Here is an 18373-nt window from a genome sequence, read left to right on the forward strand (position 1 = left end):
ATACTCAAATTACTTTTAATATGCTTGAAAGGTGGTTCTTATTTAATATTAATATGTTTAGTTATAGAGTCATGTTAATTTTTTATTACTTTTGAGGAACAATTGGTTGGGCTTTCTTGTCTGGTTTTTTTATGCCACCTCTTTTGTTGCTGTACTTTGTTTTTGTTGTTTTGTAGGTTCAAGGCCTTCTCCCTTCTAATATAATAAAAAACATTCTCCCATAATTAATTATTGATCTAAGTTTCACATCCAATATTTTAAGTTTTGTATTTCTTTATTTTTATGATAATGATAAGCCCCATATTCTTTACCTCGATTAACTATTTCTTCAACGATTGCATGTTTTCTTATTGCCCTAGATAATTTAAGGAACTTATTTATTTTTCTTACATCTTTGTGAATTTGAATTACACTCCTTAAGGTTTATCTTTAAAGTTTAATACTTCTACATTAGAATTTCATCTTTTATACTTTAGCTAACTACCCATTCTCTTAAGCATAAATAAGATTTGAATGCAAACTATACTCTTGTATCTTTACTAGTTTATTTACATTAGATTTTGGGATTTTATGGATGTTCTTTGCATTATTCTTACACACTCAATATTTGATTCTATGTTGTGGTTATTTCATTTATTACATTCCCATAGAGCTTTCTTATTACCTTTGATTCATGGATGCCTTACAAACTTTAATTTATTCTACTCTTGCTTTCATTTGATCACCCCATCTTATATTATTGCATGTACTTTTATCTTGTAGATGGGAATATGTATTCTATAGAGGTTTTCTTCAACATAGGTTTGATATGCTACTAGTAGTGTCGGGCACTGGCTTCTGCGAGGGGCCCTCATCCTTTGAGGTTTTGTATTCAGAATCTTTGGGGACTTGGATATCATTCCAGTCCATGGCCATGTCACCCTCCTCACCAAAATCCGTATTTGAAACATTGTACACATCCTGCCTAGCTAGGGGTTTGGGATTTCTCAAGATAGGGGAGGGTTTTACCTCATGAGCCTTAGCCTACTCCATAATTAGGAGTATTAACCCCTCATGCAGAATCGGATTTTCCTCATTCTCAAAATGCTTGTGAATAGAATGCTCAAGAGAGGAAAAGTAAATAAAACGACATCGAGATTTTTTTATCATGACTGAAGTGATTCAAAATAGTAATATGATAAGTGAAAATAATAGCAAAGTAGTCATCAAGGGTTATGTACCTCATAATGAACTCTGCCATATCTTCCTAGAGCTTGAAAAGATACTTTTGGTTGTAGCCTCCATCCAAGTTCTTCCTAACTGTGCTTCTCTAACTCTTTTTATCATAGAAAATTGATAGGGCTTCTTCCGTGTTTTTCCTTTCTCTATAGAATTTTTTGCTCTCCATACTCAGCCCTGTAATCTCTGCTATGAAGGGTTCGTTCTTCTAGGTGTTCTTTTAGGGAGATGTTTTTAATTGTTCCTAATCTTGACATTTCTTTTATGGCTACAGGTTTCTGGTGGGTTCCACTAGTTGTTGAGACATAGGTGATTGTGTTGGATTGTGGTGGTTGGGATACTGTTGTAGATATGAAAGTTGTTTGCTAGAGGGGAGGGAGAGTGAGGGATTCTATGGTTGTGTGAGACTCATAGTATATCAATACCCTTATAGGTGTTGGCTATCTTAGTTTGGCTATTTCTATTGTGGAAGTGGTCAAAAGTGTGTTTCATGCAGGGATTTCTATAAGTAAAATGTTTAGGGGCGCCTCTCAAAACCCTTTAGGATTGTCTACTCTTGTCCATTCTATGACTATCCTATTCTGTGTTTCTTTGGAATGGCTAAGTGTTTAAACTATCATGAGATTTCTAGGCACTTTCCAGAACCAGCTATTTTTGAGACCTTTGTGGTATCTTCTCTTTTCGAAGAATCTCTGTTCATGGAGGTCCTTTAGGAAAAACATTGCAGGAAACCTTTCAAAAACCGCTATTAGATTTCTATTTCTTTAGCTATTTTATCACTAGTGAAAGGGTTTTTGCTTGTATTATGGTTCAAAGTGCTCTCCTGAACCCCTCTGTTCTAAAAATGTAAGCATATTGAGGGTTTGAGACCTTTGTTCCTGCCATTTGTGTGCTTCAATCAAAAGCCTCTCTTTCAAAAAGGGGTTTTCCTCTTTTTTGGTGTTCGTGGTCACACTACTTGTAAGTTCCTTGCTATTCTGTTAAGGGTTTGGAGCCTCTCTCGCTTTAATCATTCAAAACACATTCAATAAGTTGGTGTATGTGAACTAGGTGAGATAATTACTCAAAAGAAATATGACTAGTTTGTAGAATCTAAACCATAGACAAAGCGTGAAAATTATTCTAACATTTTATGTAGAGAGTTGAATTTGGAGAAGGGCGTGTTCTACACAGATAGTTAATTACAATTAATTGTTTATTGTTTCACAACATCTTTAAAGTTAACACAGGATTATCTATTATTTTTTTGATAAATGAATATTGAGAAAAAAAATGTGGTACTCTTGTAATATGTACTATGAATATGAGATGTGTAAGACCATTGCTACTTATAATGTGACATGATAACTAAAATTGAACCAAGGAACTTACTCCAAATAAGATGCTACAGAAACAAAAAGAATTAAAATTGTTAGTATTTAATTTGTAACGACAAATACTTTTTCAATTTTACTCTTATCATTGCTCCCATTGTATGCTCCACATATAAGGCCATGATTGAAATAGTTTTACAATTGAAATTTCATCCCTTCTTCTAGATTAAAAATTTCTTTCTAGATCTACCTATAGTCTAGTATATTACAGAATTTAAATTGTTACTTTTCATTTATTTCTTCCATTGGCCTAGACTCTTGAAATTGTAGAAGAAAAAGTTAATTATATAAGAGGACCTCCCTTAACGAACTCGGTAACGGCCAACGCTATATTGATAATTGTATTTGAATAATTATATTAGATGACACATTGAGACCACTTGATAATATTTCGGTTGTAGAAATTAAATGTTAGATTGAATTTTATAAAGAATTGTTGCTTCGTTTTTTCTTTAACAACCTATTTTTCAAGTTACTTCTTGATCATATATTTATTTTTTTCTTGATGTGATAATGTAAGACGTTGCTCATAATAAAGGAGGTTAGGACAAAATTTAAGAACAAAATCACATTTTATGAAGCAAACAACCACCACAAATATAATTTTTTAGCTTAGATTAGGTAAAAGTGATGTTTATGTTTTGAATTTAAAAATGATGAATATTTTTTTTTATGTCAAACTTAATCAAAACATCATAGTTTTCATGGGCTAGTAGCATTTCTTTTTATATTTATCATTTTTTAAAATTTTCATAATATTACTCTTAGCTAAAGAAATATAGAGTTAAAATTGATTTTTTTCAACAAGGGTTAAAATACCACAAAGGTTGTGATATAGACAATTTGAGACAAAATTGTTTCAACAAGAACATTTTTACTCAAAAATATTTTGGACAAAACAATCTATGTGAATTCAATCTTAACTATGTTTTAAAATGAGAATATAGAAAACTTATTATTTCATGTTATAGAGTTTTGTCAAAAAAAAAAATGTCATGTAATTTAGGTGAAACTATTTCACCTAATATTACTTTCTTGAATAAAATTGTGATATGATATTGAATCTTTATCTGACACCTACTCATAGTGGTGTAATGAAAAAATATAATTTTGTGGGGGACCTTAGAATAAATGAAAAAAATTCTATTACCTTGGTGAAAGCTAGACGCAAACCTAAGATTGATCTCTCATGTTCCTTAGAAACTTTAGATCTAGAAGATTTCATTAACTAGATCAATGATTTGAAGACACATAATAACACATCTAACAAACATGCACAAGGATAGCTCATAACGACTAATAAATGAAGCTAGGATCTAAGAACTTAAATTTGAAATTTAAAATGTTAGGTTCATTCCAATAGACGATATGATCAATCTTGATTACTAATGAAAAAAAGCCCACATAGTGAAATGATAATCTTATTTATTATCCTTAGGGAGCCATCTTTTGAGCTAGGGTGTCATAAGGGGTTGTATATAATCCTTAGGGGTCATATGGTGTCCCATGACCCCTTAGGACACTATATGACCTATAATGACACAATTTGGTTTCTTAAGGGGTCATATGGTATCCTAAGGGATCGTAGGACACAATGTGATGCCATAGGACACCATATAACTCATTACGACCCAATATGGTGTCTTAAGGAGTCATATGGTGTCCTAAGAGGTCATAGGACACAATACGGCCCCTTAGGACACCATAGGACCCATAATGACCCAATATGGTGTCATAAGGGGTCGTATGTTGTCCTTAGGGGTTATATGGTCTCGCATGACCCCTTAGGACACCATATGACCCCTAAAAACACAATTTGGTGTCTTAAGGGGTCATATTGTGTCCTAAGGGGTCATAGGACACAATATGACTCCTTAGGAAACCATAGGACTGATAACGACCCAATATGGTGTCTTAAGGGGTCATATTATGTCCTAAAGGGTCCTAGGACACAATATGACCCCTTAGGACACCATAGGACCAATTACGACCCAATATGGTGTCGTAAGGGGTCGTATATTATCCTCAAGGCTCATATGGTGTCTCATGACCCCTTAGGACACCATATGACCCCTAACAACACAATCTGGTGTCTTAAGGGGTCATATGGTGTCCGAAGGGGTCATAGAACACAATATGACCCCTTACGATACCATAGGACCCATAACAACCCAATATGGTGTCATAAGGGGTCGTATGTTGTCCTTAGGGGTCATATGGTGTCCCATGACCCCTTGGGACACCATATGACCCTTAGCGACACAATTTGATGTCTTAAGGGGTCATATGGTGTCCTAAGGGGTCGTATGACACAATATGACCCCTTAGTACACCATAGGACACATAACGACCCAATATGGTGCCTTAAGGGGTGATATGGTGTTCTAAGGGGTCATAGGACACAATATGACCCCTTCGGACACCATATGACCCCTAACGATACCATATGGTTCCATAAGGGGTCATATGACCCATAATGACACCGTATAGAGTCGTAAAGGGTCACATTATGTCCTAATGGGTCATATGGTGTTTTAAAGGGGTCATATGATATAATATGACCCCTTAGAATACAATATGACCCATAATGACATAATTTGGTTTCTTAAGGGGTTATATGGTGTCCTAAGGGGTTGTAGGACATAATATAACCCCTTAGGATACCATAGGACCAATAATATCTCTCTCCCTCTCCCCTAATCTCTTATCTCTCTCTCCCTTCCCTCTCCCCATCTCTCTCTCCCTTCACCCTCCCCATCTCTCTCTCTCTCTCTCTCTCTCTCTCTCTCTCTCTCTCTCTCTCTCTCCCCAAATATCATATACTAATTTATTTATAAATTAATATATTTAAATATTATATATTAATATATTAATAAATAATAGATTAATTATGTGCAAATTTAGTTAGTGAGTTTACTTATTAAAATCGGATATTCGATTTTTTGTTGTACAAATTTAAAATTTAAAAGTTTGGCTTAGGAATGCTTTGGGATTTGGCTTGCAAGTGACAAGCTTGGAAAGTCAACAAAAAAATGTGTTTTTCAATATTCCTTGATTTTCCAAACTTTACACTAGTGGCTGACGACTTTTTTTGTACCCAAAATTGATAAAATGGAAAGGGTTTTTTAAGGAAATTCCCAGTTTTCCAACAATATAAGGCTTGTCTTATTTCAACTTTAATAAATTATTATTATTTATTTTCTAATTGAATTATGACACTAGTCTTGAATGATAGTCTAATTGAAAAACATAACTTTCAAATGATATAATTTTTCTTGAATCCGAAATATGCATCGCATCCTATGCTTCGTCTACTATAGGGAAAAATTAAAAAAATTAAATTTCATAAGGTTTTGACCAAGTTAAGGTGGTTAGACGTAGGAGTTTCTGAATTTCTGAAAAGTTCTAGTAATAAATTCATAAGTAATTATTTACTTTATAAAAAATTATAAAAAAATATGTGTCACATCAGGACATGAGTCTAGAATACTTATATTATAAATATTAAAAGAAAAAATTATGATTTGATTGTGATTTGGGTAGTCAGACATACATCTACTTCTTATCTTTTTCTTGAAATTTTTGTACCATTGCATTGAAATTTGAAATTTTCATGAAATAGGATTTTTTTTTTTCAAATATCAACTAGTAGCTTAGAAACTACATTCAATTTTCTATAGATTCTCTTGTTACATATTTTAAAAATAATGTTCACAACTTATTCAAATTTTCATGTCAAGTTGCATAACTTTGATTTTCTAAAATTTTATTGCCACTTAAGGGCATGTTTTGGTACACCATGATCCTACACATACCCATGCGAAGAAATGAAAAAAATGTTAGATCTATGGGAATCTCATCCATGCACTAGCACAAGAACTGCATCCTATGGTAGGATCATGGCCATTCTCTCAATGGGGACTTGACCTATTGGGTAAAATAAATCCTTCATCTTCTAATGGACATAAGTTCATTTTCACTGCTACTGAGTATGTCACTAAATGGATTGAAGCAGTGCCTTTGAAAAAGGTGACAAGAAAGAAAATATCATCATTCATCTTGAGCTACATAATGTGTCTCTATGGAGTCTCTATGACCATCATCACTGATAATGGGAGGCTATTTAAGAATCAAGATGTGAAGGAACTATGTGAGAGATTCCATATCCAACATAGGTTCTCAACACCATATTATCCACAAGGAAATTGCCAAGCCAAGGCATCAAATAAAACAATCCTAAAGATCTTGAAGAAAACAGTCAATGAAGCTGGTAATGTCTATCATATTCAGCTAAATCTTTCTCTATGGGCATACCGAACTATAATTCATACACCAACATGGGAAACTCCATATTGTCTTGTATGGATCAGAAGAAATATTACCAGTAGAAGTAGAGATACCTTCTCTACGGGTGTCCTTGAAAGATCTTATCCCAGAGGAAGAATAATGAGTCTCTAGGCTTCAAGAACTTGAGCTGATTAAGGAATGTTGCCAAAATGCTTCAGATCATTCAAAGGCATACCAACAGAGAATGGAGAAAAGATAAAACCATAGAGTTAAGCCATGAATTTTTCAGATTGGAGATATAGTCCGAAGAGAAAATCCACGTAATCAACAAGATCGAGAAAAGAAAGGTAAATTTGAGCCAAACTGGTTGGGTCCCTTTGTCATGGTAGAAGCATATGGTTTGGGAGCATACATATTATCTACACAAAAAGGTGATTGGTTCGATGAGCCTATCAATACTTTGCATCTGAAGAAATCGTATGCTTAAAAGTATCACCAGAAAATACCAAAAAACATTGAAAAAGCAAAAAAAGTCTAAAAATCAGAAAAGAAACAAAAATCCCTAAAAAACATAAAGAGAAAAAATACAAAAATAGTGTAAAGCAATGAAAATAGTCAAATTTTAAAAAAAAATCAAATATATGAAAAAATGCAATAAATTTAGATAGTGAAAACTTGGTAAAGGCACTATCTCAAAGTGGGTTCTTCCATCTATGAGATCACTTTGATCATGTATCCATCCTATCGCATCTATACATCCTATCATGTCTATCCATCCTAGTATATCCATTTCATCTATTGCATCCATTTCTCTAAACCATTAGCAGAAAATATGTAGCTTATCAATAATTATCAATATTTGACATACTTAGTGTAGTCACTGTCTTGAATTTTATCAAAGTCAATCATATCTGCATCACATCCCACCATGGTTTAGATTATCCTTTTGTATATCCATCCTAAAGTTTGTTTCTGTTGGGGGAAAAAACCTAAAAACATTTGCTAAGGGCATATTTAAAAGCTTTGAAAAATCCAAAAACATTCAAAAACTTGGAAAAAACAAAAAATGCCTAGGGTTTTGAAACAAACAATGAGCAACAAGACAATGAAGATCAAGACATTTGTAACAACTGAATCGTGAAACTCATAATGAAAAGATCCAACCAACAAGTAATAAAGGATTATCAATCATCATTCATCAAAATGATTATATCAGTTAATGACTATGAGAACACATGTACGACATACATGATTCAATGTTATATCTCAATTTTTGCCAATCATGTACCCTATGCAACTCGATGATGTCTATGACTAGAGGAGCTATTATGGGGGAAGATTGTTTTCTTATTTTGCTAATGGTGGTTTATCTCTTAGTAATGTCTGTACTCATCTAAGGATATGATTGGAAAAATATCATGGAGGATGTTCCGAGTCATGCATGAAAGGGGATAATCCTTTTTTGTTTTGCACAAAATACTCAGGTCAACTTGATTCATCATATCAAGTTTCTTGTACTAACTTTCTATATCAAAATCCATGTAAGAAATACTCAGGTCAACTTCAATTATTATGTCAAGTTGCTTGTATTTTCTTATAATAATTAAAAAGCTCAATGATGAAATCAAGCACTTTTACAAGGAAGCATGTGAGGAATGGCACTATCATTTAAGTTATGTCATTTTAGATTAGTGTCATTCATGGTTGCATCATAAGCATTTCATTGTCAGTTGCATTATAAGCATTTCATTATCAGTTTCATTATAAGCATTTCATCCCATTTCATTCGAGATCAATGGTAGAAATAAAGATTGAGTATATTTGGACAAACAAAAACAATTTGCACTGATCATATTAAGTTGCATTAGGTTGCATTCAATTATTTAGGTTCATTTCATCTTTCTATCATTAGGTTTGCATGTTACCATAACCATCAAATTGTTCACCATTCATCATTAATTAGTTGCATTAGTTTGAATAGAATGCAATTTGCATTGACCATATCATTTTTAGTTGCATTGGGTTCATTTAATTTCATTTTTGTATTTAGATTCATTAACCATATTATTTCATCATCTAATCATCATAGGCATTTCAATCATCAAATCAAAATCAAATGTATTTCATTAGTATCATTTTATCATCATATGCATGTACATCATGGAATAGAAATAAACATCCATTGCATAATTCATCATTATAAGAATTTTCATATAGATCATTGCATTTAGTAATTTAAGTTAAGCATCATAGAATCATTTTCATCATCATATAGATCATATAATCATCAGTCACATCATCCATGTAATCAATGCATATAGATCATCATCATATCATAGAGGCATTTAGATCATTATGACATCATACAACATAAAGGAAAGAAAATATCATCATAGAATCATCCATGTAATCAGTGCATATAGGTCATCATCATCATCATCATAGCATGCATAATAAATCATGAATCAAAGCATCATATGAAGTACACATTTGCATATCATCATAAACATAAAAAGTCCAAGTATATAATGATATACCAAAGCAATAAATAATACAATACAATGTCCCATAATACAAATCAAGTCTCAAATCAAGGGTGTCCAATGCCACTGACGAACAAGCGGCACATGGTCCTCTAAATCTTCCTCACCCTCATCCCAACCTCCCTATGCTTCTATAACCCCAGGATCTGGACGACTAACCAAAATCATTCCCTCTCGCCTCACCTATGTATAATCCACTACCTCTACCTGCTATAGGAAGTGGTCTCCCTATCCTACCAACTCATCCAATCTATCCAAAAGGTCCTCCACAGACTCTATCCCTATCTCCTTTCTGTCCTCATGTCCCTCCATGACCATCACTACCCTCATCCCCCTCATCTCTTCAGCCTCTCGAGCAGCTCTGACCTCTCACCTTCATCTCTACCTCCTCACCATAGGATCATCATAATTTGACTCCTCACCTCCTAATCTGGGAGGAGGGTCTGCAGGAATAGTAATGTGAAGGAATGGATGAGTAAGAAGATACTAAGCATAATCTATTGTAATACCCGCATCTAGAACATGAGGTCTCAAATCATAAACCACCATGGGAATATCCAAAAACTGCGTATGCTACATCAAAAGACAAAGAAGGACCCCAATCTCATTTGTCCTTGTATGCTCATGCATATATGGCCATACCAGTAGGAATATGCTGAATGTAGCCAAACTGTCTCAAAAGCTGACCAAATAACTGCCTCTCAATAATAAAATGAGTACATCTAATCAGATATCTACTCTGTAAGATCAATGGTAATACACAATCATCCTCTAACCATGGATCATAATGAATGTATGGTTGCCAAATAACACCATCTAAAGAATCAAGAACTCATCTCTAATACTCTAGCTTACCTAACTTACGCTAAGTAAAGATACCTCTGTACATGTACACAAAAGGTTGATAATCTCCTCTTACCCTTTCATGCATTTGTCATGTGAAAACTATGTGCTCCTAACACTAGATCTCTAGGAGTGTGCACCCATTAGATAGACTAGCCCCATCATCATACACGACTTGATGTAAATTATGATAAAGATGTGTGAGCATGCAAACACCCCAGACATATCGAGTATGGTACTGCATCATTCTCTATAGAATGATGCCCCATCTGACAGCAAACCCTCGTGATCTCCTATATGGATAAATAAATCCACCAATCAAACCTACATGTATAACTGGGAGAGTCTCATAATTCATAATCATATCCTCCCATTTGATCTCCCCACCATCAATTCTCCCATCTCCAAAAACAGCCATGTAGGCCTTAGTACCTCCTTAATCCTGGTAGTCATATTGGACAATCTCGCTAGTAACAGGGATATGTAAGATCCTATACACATCCTCGAGCGTAACACTAATCTCACTAGTGGGTAGGTGAAACGTGTTATGCTCACTATGCCATCACTCAGCCAATGTTGTCAAAAGACCCCTGTTATGCATAATATTTGGTATATACAAAAGGTGACACAGACCACAAGCATCAATATGTCTAATCTCATCCTAACTCAACTCTGGGACCAAATGGCGCTTCATCAAGAATTTCTACTAACACTAGAGAACATCAAGTTTCTCCTATTTAATCAAACAAGTTTGTCTATCAATCATCTATCCTATCAATCAACCATTTCAAGCAAATATTATCTATAAAAAAATTCTTGATATTAATCAAATGATCAACATATTAAGCTCTTCATCGGAGACTATATTGGTCTCTTTGAGCTCCATTCAAAAAATCAATCATGGTTCTAAACAAATAGTTATCTTATCAAATCAAAACATCTATCAAGCAATCAATCAACAATTATCAATCAATCAAATCAATCGTTCTAAACAAACAGTTATCTTATCAAATCAAAACATCTATCAAGCAATCAATCAACAATTATCAATCAATCAAATCAATCAACTCATCGATCATAGTTATCAATCATCATCAATTGTCCATCAATCTATCAAACATCAAATCACATTCATCAAAATGAACTTACACTTTGCATCAATCACAAAAGTTCATTTTTCAATAATAGCATTGTTAAACTAAACATATGCGATAACGTAATGAACAGAGGTGCTAAATTGAACATATGCACTAACCCACAACACAAATGCACAATCATACCATGGAAAAGCACAAACTATGGTAAATGCACTAACTCACAATACATATGTGCAAACCTAATTCATGAAAGCGCCAACAGATCATATACGCTAACAAACATGACATGTGTGTGAACAAAAAGGATGAATGCGAGAAACAAATAGAAATGCTAACCTAGTCAATAGAAGCACTAACGTACCAAACAAAACCAAAAAATAACAACAAGAAAAATGATTTTTTTTCAAAACTACCGTAATTTATGTGAAAAACATGGAAAACTTGTACAAAAATCAAGCTAAGCTTGGGATAGGTTACTCACGAGTGTGTCGTACTTGATGGGTCATTGTTTTCACCGAACATGCTCAAATTTTTGGTTGTCATACAAGTTCACCATCTTTCCAGCTCGGAACTCTAGGATAGTTTCTCTTTTCTCTGCAAAAGTTGACAAATTGCAAATAAGGATAAAATGAGCCATGGTTAATTACCTTTTTTATTTTTTGAAGGGCTAATTAATTTTTCAAAGTGGGGCAATTTTATTTATTTTTCAAAAGTAAATTTAATTGAAGGGCCTATTTTTAATCTTTTCAATCAATTATCGTAAGATTAATCACTCAATCAAATTTCTTAAACTTTCACAAGCAATCTCCCAAGGGCGCACACAATCAGAATTTTCATCATTGTCAGGGGCATCATCGAGACTTCATTTAATCTTTGAAACAATGTTGTCTCAACATCATTTCAAAGAGGGGCAAAATGTATACACATAAAATTGGCTATGAGAAATTAAATAAATATTTTATATTTATTTAATGATTATTCTTCTATTAAATGATTAGTTTGAAAAGATTAATTTATTTAATTCGTTAGTATTTAATATTCTTCTATTAATTAATTGATTTGAAACATTTAATTAATTCATTCATTATCCCTCTTTCTTGTAAGCCAATAATTAAATATTTAATATTTAATTATCATTCCTTATCATATTTGTGCACTATTCACTATCCTATAGTTTCATTATTAAATAATTTCATAATTATTTAATTACCACTTTCCAACTCACTTCATCTCCACATTATCTCCACCTTAGCCAGGTCATCCATCATGTGGCTAATTTAAATCAATAAAATCAAATAAAAATAAATCATTTATGAGCCACTTATCTCCAACTTCCATATTCATGAATAAAATGTGTACGTGAACATAATATTTCAAACCTCCCTATTTTTACTCCAACACTCCTATATTCTTGGAGGAGGTTTTGTCCACCTAACCCTAGTCCATCTCCACTTGTCCCTCCATTCATAAATATTCTCCAACCAATCATAGATTCTCTCAGTCTTCCCCTCAGTAAAGGTGAGATTAGTGACACTTGTCTTCTCCTTCCCCCTTTCTGTCAACCTTCATCCTCTTGCTCATAGCCATCCAAAATGAAAGATTTAATCATGACTGTTGATCTCTGCCACCTAAGCTTATGCACTCAAAAATCTCTAAATAGAGGTCTCCTAAGCCATTTTTGAAACTAGTAGCTAATCTCATATTTAACTAGGAGTTTTAAACTTTGCATCTGTGAGTTCATTTGTCTAAGCATTTAAGAGTTTCTGAGAAAATTAGCATAAATCATTTTCATAGCATAGCTTTGCATATCATATCATCTATTAGTCCATTCGACACTTGCCATCTTGGAAGCTACCAATTCTTGTTTGAGTGTAAATCATCTGCAACCAAGAACAATGGGGTTAGGACATAATGAGACATAATCCATGAAGGTATAATCATTTTATTTTCTTTATTTAATGTAGTTTCATTGGTTGAAGCTTGAGTTCTTGTAGTTTTGTATTTTCATGATGGACTAACAAGTTGCAGGTTGTCATTTGAGGTGAAAACTTAAGTCAATACAGGAAGATCTACTAATAGATTAAGATCTATGGGATGATGTTCATGCGAATGTCCAAAGGCCCTCAGATCCTACTGCGACAACTCAGTATGATGTTATGGAACTAAAAGCCAAGGGTCTCATCAAAATGTGCTTGGCAGAGTTTGTTCCGATCAATGTCCACAAAGAAAACATTGCAAAGAAGCTATGGGCTAAGCTTGGTAAAATATATGAAGTGAAATCTTTATTAAAAAAAAATTTATTGAGGAAGAAATTATATTCCTTGAATATGGAAGAGGGAGGACGAGTTGTAGACCACCTAGAAGAATTCAATATGTTGGTGGCTCAATTAGTATTTGTCGATGTTAAGATGAAGGAAGAGGAGAAATATCAAATCTCTCTTTGTTCTTTGCCTGGTTCATGGGATTCTCTTGTTATGGATATCAATAGTAGGGCGTGTGCAAAAGATGGTGGTCAGAAAAGTGGACACCACCCAAAAAAAACTTGGAAAAACAGGCAGCTCGTATGCAGTTTTAAAATTTCAAATTCCTGCATACGCGATTAGATTTGTTCTTCCCGAGCCTAGAAAAGCTAGCGCTTATGCGTTGCTTTTAGGAAAATGAGCATGTACGTGCTACACCTAGGAAAATTAGCATGTACGTGCTAATAATCCAAATAAAACCGCGTACGCAGTGTCTGGTAAAAAAAGTAAAAAAAAAAAAAAACTGGGTCTCATTTACCCGTAAAGCGCATTTTTTACTTCATTTTTTCCCCATTTTCTAACCTAAACCACGAACGGGGTGTTAAATTTGTCCTCTAGGCTATGGCTCAAGGTTAGTTTTTGTTTATTTTTGTCTTTCTTTCTGGTTTATGCAATTTTTTTTACATTTTGAATTTTATTTCATTAATTTTGATTAGGTTTATTCATTTTTTGTTTCAAAAACCAGATTCTTCTAATCCAGAACAAGAACAACCAAATGCACCTCTTGAAAACTGACAAGAACAACCAAATCCACCTCCTGAAAACACACAAGAACAACCCCCAATTCCTCCTTTTGACCGCACACTCGAAACATAGGAAGAATTAATTAATCAGTTAGGACAAAATACGTCTAAAATCAGTAGACTGATTGTAAAATTGAAAACTTTTGAACTTGACCATCATCAATCCCTTGCCACTAGCTTAGAGACATTTGCTAGTGGTGCCATAGTTTTTTCTACCTAAATTTCCAAATGGGGAAGCTTTACGGATAGGTGTCATCAATTCTATGCCAATGGGCTATCATATGATGGAGTAAAAAACAAAAATATTTCTAAACAACAAATATGTGCCCCTTTTGTTGATCTCAAAACTGGTCAGTCATTACCTCTTAATGCAAAGAGGTTTCCCATACATTGGTGTACCAATGTGCAGATGAAGAATCTTTTTTGGCAGAGGTGGTGGATGGTCTTTGATGATCCACCTTGTAATAATGATGAGGTGCCATTATATTTTTGGAGAAAAATATATTGTGAGTTTGTACTCAATGTACGGCCTAACTATTTTGACATGAGAGAGTTTCATGGTAGAGGTGGTGGCTCTACCCAAGATAGACTTGGAGCCCATAGGCGATTAGCCACGGAGAGTCACTGCCCCCTAGCACCCAAACCCAAGGTGCATCAGGCTGTCCCATTAGAGCTGAAAGAGTCGATGGAGCCATAGACTCTTCAGGCGGCCACAACATTGATTGGTGCCATCATTCAGCATGGGACATCATTAGCACACCCTATTATATTGGATGATGAGCCGTTAGAGGGTGATAGAGAGCCCATCGAGCATATGTGTGTCCGTTGCTCGGGGATATGCTCAGGGAGAGATGATGCAACCGATGCAGATGGATACTCATATCATCTATGCACAATTTGTGGTTGTAGATGTCAGGCTCACACAGTTGAGGATGTCGCACTGACAGATGAGTTGATGGACATGGTGTTTTCCCATGAGCCACAGACACAGGTGTGTTGATTTGAATTCATAACATTTTATTTATCAGTCACTTTAAATTTGTAATTACATAAATGAATTTTCATTTATACATCGATTTAAATTGAGACAAGTAATATGCATTTCAGGATGTAGCAGCGGTATCCCATACACCTCCCCCAGTTACCATAGCTGCAACTTTGATGCTTGAGGTATAAATTTTGTAACATGTTAAAATAGAATAGTACACTTTGAATTCAAAAAAATACAAGATATACTAGCTATCTTTAATGTTTGGTCCAATTTCTAGTTTGTAGGTGTTGACAGGGGATGAAATGTCCCAGATTGATGACATCACGCTCTCAGTGATCGATTTTGGCCTACAAGGCTATACTGTATCATATTTTGTACAACTCTTTTTATGTATTGTTTTGATGGAATATGCAATTCATTTCATTTTAGATTTTTTAAATTATGTTTAATTTATTATTTGTACTAATATCTCATGTTAATTTTGTGTTTTTAGGGTACACCCTCCACGTCTAGGGCTCGTCCTAAGAAAAAGAATTCATCGAAGACGCCAAAATGTGTGAAGAAGGTAATTGAACATATTTTTAGTTGTACAATTATTTGAAAATGTTGAAATCAAGTATTAGTTGGGGTTTTTAGATTGAATAGTGTTTTTTGTCTATTTTACATGTACAGTGACCATTGAGCTTTGTGGATAAGTTGAATGCACCTGATTTGCTCGTGGATCAAGAGAGGGCGGAGGTATGTATCTCTACTTTATTTTCTTGATTTCATGATTATATACATGCGTACATGTGAACTTGTGATATATTATAATCATATATTTTTTTCATACAGGAAATATCCATACCTATTTCGTCAATGGTGAACCCTCCTCCTTGCACTGGAGAAGCATCTCAGGATCTAGTACACTTTTGTTTGAGACGTAAAATTAATTGTTTTCAACCTTCAATACTTATCATTATATTAATTTTATTTAATCTTTGTACATTTTTTGTATAGGTAATAGCGTCAGTTTCTACATCGATGGTGAGCCATCCACAGTCCATTGGAGAAGCATCTCAGGCATAGGTATGTCATTGTTCTCTATATAATAGCTTTTAAGTGTTTCTGATATATTTATGTTAGTACATTGTATTAATTGTACATTTAATCTACAATAGACTCCTTCACAATACGGCCATAACGTGGATCAAATTAAGTATGTCTTCAAGAAAACTCCTAAGAGTGACAAGGAGAGGAGAGCAAAGACATTAGCTCCTGGATCAGCCGATGAGGTAATCTACATTTCAATTGCAAAGGAATTAAAGTTAAATGCATAGTTATGATGTTAATTGTGAACTATTTTCTATAAAAGAATTCTAACTTGGCTTTTAAATTGTGGTTTTGCCGCCATCTACAGAGCCATGTACTGTGCTGAAGAGGCTTGATTTTGATGATCCACCACAAGTTTAGGTTCATATAGTGTTAGTTTTGGTCATAGAATGACCAATATATGTAGATATATTCTACATTTTTATTGTATATCGATTTGGACATGGCATATGCCACATTTTTGTAATACTTGTATTGACTTGGCAGACATGCCTTTTTTTATATATATAAATATCGATATTCGATCCAATAAATGTGTAATGAGTTCATTATTTTATATTCGTTGTATTTTGTGGTGGTCCTTTTATAAATTTAAATGAATATTTTCATATGTAATCAACAATATGAATATAAACAATAAAAATATATGATATAAAGCATTACAATCGTGGAATATGATTTGATAAAATTTCTAAAATGTTGAATTCAGCCTACAAAACTCCTTGTATTCAGTTCATTATTGTGTATTTGTTGTATTTGGTGGCTGCCCTTTTATAAATTTAAATGAATATTTGCATATGTAATTAACAATATGAATATAAACAACAATGTGTTTGGTGCGAGGGCACCCTCACGCTCGCAATGGTCAAATTTTGTTCCTCATGTACATAAACTGAAGTCATGAGCACCTCTGAGTGGGTAGGTTTACGCTAGGAATCCCAAAGCACCAGAACGTCGAGAGTCATACCCTACCGGTGCGATCTCTCAAGTGCCCTGAGTCCAAAAAATTGTCAAAATTTGACGGACTGTTTCTTCCAATCCACGACACATATGATCGATCTGTTTGATATCATGGGGTCACATGAGGCTCCTCTACAATGGCTTATCTCATTTTTTGATGACTCGGAGCCATTTTCAATTAGTAGCATTTTTTTGCCTCCTCAAAAAACCATCGGTTGCTTGCAAGGAAAAGTTGCAAGATTGGCTAGAATTGATTATGTTCCTCATGTGCACAAACTGACATTGCGAGCACATCTGAGTGGGCAGGTTTACGCTAGGCATGGCCCTTTCGTGCATCTGAAAGCACTAGAACGTTGAGAGTCATACCCTACCGGTGCGATCTCTCAAGAGCCCTGAGTCCAAAAAAATGTCAAAATTTGACAAACTGTTTCTTCCAATCCACGACACATACAGTCAATTTGTTTGATCCTGTGGGGTCACGTGAGCCTCCTCTATAATGACTTATCTTGGTTTTCGATGACTCAAAGCCATTTTCAATTAGTAGCATTTTTTTCGCCTGCTCAAAAAATCATCAGTTGCTTGCAAGGAAAAGTTGCAAGATTGGCTAGAATTGATTTTGTTCCTCGTGTGCACAAACCGATGTTGCGAGCACATCTAAGTGGGTAGGTTTATGCTAGGCATGGCCCTATCATACATCTCAAAGCACCAGAACATTGAGAGTCATACCCTACCGGTGCGATCTCTCAAGTCCCATGAGTCCAAAATATTATCAAAATTTGACGGACTGTTTCTTCCAATCCATGACACATACAGTCAATCTGTTTGATCTAGTGGGGTCACATGAGGCTCCTCTACAATGGCCTATCTCAGTTTTTGATGACTTAGAGCCATTTTCAATTAGTAGTATTTTTTCACCTACTCAAAAA

Source organism: Cryptomeria japonica, chromosome 8 (genome assembly GCF_030272615.1).
Source record: "Cryptomeria japonica chromosome 8, Sugi_1.0, whole genome shotgun sequence".
Taxonomy (NCBI): domain Eukaryota; kingdom Viridiplantae; phylum Streptophyta; class Pinopsida; order Cupressales; family Cupressaceae; genus Cryptomeria; species Cryptomeria japonica.